We start from the raw sequence: 4,004 nt of genomic DNA on the forward strand, positions 1-4,004 counted from the left end.
TTTGAGAAATAGTTTGAATTGAATCATGATTGTTGTTGTGTTGTGACATGAATGTGTTATAAATGACGTTAAGACCATGAAATAGACATTGTATATGAACGGACGAAGTTGGGTGTTGTGACCATGAATATGGATGAATGGAAGTGAATTGAGAATGTGGATAATGTAGATTATTAATGGCCATTGTTATGATATTGTGAATGTATTGTTGACGTTTGGAAGTTGAATTACGATATGGAGGAATGTCGTATAAATAAAGGAAATGCTGTCCGATTTTCTCTAGCTTTAGCCATGTGTGCTAATTGTCGATTCTAATGATAGTACGACTTTAATGAAGGTAGAAACGTGAGTATCCAAGGAGTACGTGCAAGTGTAGAATAGTTCGACGAAAAGGTATGTAAGGCTAACCCTTCTTTTATAAGGCATGGTTCTTTGGCCAAAAGTCTAAATCCCCTATAAGTCTACGATTCCTTCAAATGATTGACCTTCTGAGCTAGTAAGCCTATGACATAGATGTAACGATAACGATGAGGATAGAAATGATGCTAGAGATGCTTATGAGCTATTATATGTTCGTGTGCCTATAAAGGGCTATAATATGACCCCGATCTTATGATGCCGGGTAAGAATATATGTATATGAATATGTATAAAGTATGTATATGATTACGTAACGCGCGCACACCTCTGCAGATGGTACGGATAACCCTGATGCCTTGGCAGGGCCAGGTATGTATGACCTTGAGCCTTGGTTGGCCAAGTATGTATGAAACACCGAACCTTCATGGTCGGGAAAGTTATGTATATGTATGTATATATGTGAATATGTTATGTATATGAGATGTAAATGATTATGAGAGTAATTAAGTACGGATGTGGATGTATGTATACGGATACGCAATCGAAACGGAATGCCCCTATGGAAAGCAAGTAAGTGCCATGATGATGATATTGTTGTCTCCCCTCCTAGGTTACTGCCTAAGTTGTCTATTATGCTTCTATATTGATGTTGATCATGCTTTACATACTCAGTACATTCTTCGTACTGACGTCCTTTTGTTTGTGGACGCTGCGTCATGCCCGCAGGTGCACAGGGAGACAGACTGGACTCATAGTTGCTTATCCAGAGATTGCATAGCAGAGCTCCATCTCATTCGGAGCCATAGCTTTTGGGTACTTATTCTTTTGTTTACATAATTATGGGCATAGCGGGGTCCTGTCTCGCTCATGTGATATGCTATACTCTTAGAGGCTCGTAGTCACATGTATGTGGTTAGTTATGTCTGGCCTTGCCGGCCTATATTTTGTATATCATTTTGTTGGCCTCGTCGGCCCATGTACATTGTTGTGGCATAGCTACCTATGATGATTAAAGATGTTGTCGTCCAATGGGACTAGCATGATTGATGATTAGAAATGTATGATTGATGATGTGGCTCATCTAGATGCGAGTATGAGTGTAAGCTAAGGGGTGCCCGGGTGGGCTAGCACCGGGTGCTCGTTGCGGCCCCCTAGTCGGGTCGTGACACCATGATTTGGAGATTGAGCTAGATAATACTTGAAACGCTCCCATGCTGAATATAATTGTTCCCCCGGAAGTTGTTTGAACTCAAAGATCTTATCCCTAAGCTCAGCCTTTTTGCTTGGCGGGAACCATTTCTTCAAAAATGTATTTGCTAACTCGTTCCAGGTATGAATAGAATTGTTGGGGAGCTTTTCATACCATTCCCTGGCTTGGCCAGCCAAGGAATATTTAAAGACCCGCAACCGAAGTGCATCAGCAGAAACAGCACCTTGGGATTGTTGAGAACACACATGCAAGAAGTTCTTCAAATGTCGAAGTGGACAATCCTCCGAAGAATTTCGGAAATAACCTTCAAGTTTCAGCAGCTGATAGATTGAACTATCAATTTTGAAGGTAGCATTTCCAGTCCTAGGAGGAACCACAACAGAAGCATAATCAGCTTCATTAATGAATTTCGCAAAGATATTTCCGTCCTCATCCTCTTCTGGTGCTGGTGGGTTCACTTGGAGTCCACCTTGGTTTCTTTGATTCTGATTCGGTCTTCATGCCATGTTCACCTGGTTCACCACAACAGCAAACGAGGTGTGATGGAATAGAAAAAGTTTTAAAAAAGAGTACACAACAATCAGTAATTTCTAAACCGTATTCCCCGGCAACGGCGCCAAAATTTGATACACTCAAATTACACCTATTAATGGCGTAAAGCGGACGTTGTCAAATATAGTAACCCAAACAAGGTTGGGGTCGAATCCCACAGGGAATATAGAGAGAAAAGGGGTACTAATTGTATGCGATACTAGTCTTTAAAGGCTTTAATCCTATTCCGAATATTTTAAAAAGGAGATTTGGTTTGTATTTGCTATTTTGAACTGTTTGAAATTTGTTTGGATTTGGAGAACCAAAGTTGTGTCCCCGCAATGATTAGACGCTATACTATGGGTGTCAATATGATATATTTCTAATGGGTCGCGGTTATGTATGCACTTAATCTCTAACATACTTTCTAATAATTTCCAATAGTTAGAAATTATTTCTTTTCATGATTTTCCCAAATGCAGAAAAGTTATAAATAAGGTTGATTAAATATGTCAAGTAGAACTCATCTTATTCCTAAGCGAGTTCATTAAACGAGGGTTAGTGTCCCGAGTCCTTGTTATATTATTTCAAATCACACCCTAGTTCATCTTTCCAAATAAACTAGGGTTTGTGCATGAACAAGTGTTTGCAACCACTTATAGAACAATGAATATGAGAAATAATAAAATACATCACAACCCATTATATATATATATATATATATATATATATATATATATATATATATATATATATATATATATACAATGTTAGATACCCATGACATAGCACCCATCATTTGGGTCCACAACTTTGATTAAAGAGACTACTCACACGTTATGGTCTCAAAAGTAGTAAGCAATAAATGAGACATAAAGCTTACAAATGCAATAAAGATGATGGAATATAGAATCTTGTGTCTTCACTAGGCTTCAAAAGGGGAGTATTCAATGCTCACCCACCAATGGGACTTTTTTAGTGAGTACAATAAAATCTGGATGGAAAGAAAAAAAACCTAAAATGTTCTTTAAATAGGCTTCAAAAACGCACAGCAGAAAACTGAAAAAAGTGCCCCCGATAGCAAGATCGACGGACCGTCGATCATTCGACGAACCGTCGATCATTCGATGATCCGTCGATTTCTTCGCCTTTTGTAACTTCAGCATTGTGTACCGTTCGATGGTGCCGTCGACCAGTTCGACGCTCCGTCGAGTATTCCGTCTTTTTCTCCTTTGTTGAGAGATCCTGCTTGACAACTCAAACGACGAAACGTCGATCAGTTCGATGCTTCGTCGATGCCTCCGTCCTTTGTCTTCTTCAACTTTGTCATCACTGGAAAATTAGGCTTATCAACGATTCAAAGGACGGTTCATCGGCTGATCGACGGACCGTCGATTCTCATTTCTGGCCAGTTTTTCTGTTGTTCTTTGCTTTTTGCTTTTGGGCCATTGTTTTCCTAAAAATACAACAAAACATATTAACGAGAACCAGACTTACTTGAAAACAACCAAAATTCATAGTAAAAAGGCATCGAATGTGCCACAAATCGGCGGCACATCAATAATACTGAAGCGACTATCAGCCACGTGTAACGGAAGCGGATCCAACCTGATACTCTGCATTCATAAAAAAATGCAACAAGTGCAGGTCCGTACAAAACATCAGTACTGGTAGGCATCATCGGCTGACTAAGCATAGCTAACACAATTCAGATAATAAAGCAGATAGGCAAACAAACAAACAAGTATAAATCAAATGTAATCGAATCCAAGTACATGTCATCGCGTAAGTAGAGCCTCTAATCCCCAATGTGTCAAGTCTGAATACATCAAGTTCGAATCCAACATCACAAGTACAACACCTAAAACATCTCAAAATCAAGCCATAATGTAATGCAATGCAAT

At 39.2% G+C, this 4,004-nt stretch overlaps 1 non-coding gene across 1 annotated transcript; it reads left to right on the forward strand.

Annotated features, from left to right (window-relative positions):
• Positions 1-1,524: 1,524 nt before the first annotated feature.
• LOC132618618 (small nucleolar RNA R71) lies at positions 1,525-1,631 on the forward strand. Its single transcript, XR_009574228.1, has one exon. It is a non-coding gene; the product is annotated as a small nucleolar RNA R71 (small nucleolar RNA).
• The last annotated feature ends 2,373 nt before the right edge of the window (positions 1,632-4,004 follow it).

This window comes from Lycium barbarum, chromosome 1 (genome assembly GCF_019175385.1).
Source record: "Lycium barbarum isolate Lr01 chromosome 1, ASM1917538v2, whole genome shotgun sequence".
NCBI lineage: Eukaryota > Viridiplantae > Streptophyta > Magnoliopsida > Solanales > Solanaceae > Lycium > Lycium barbarum.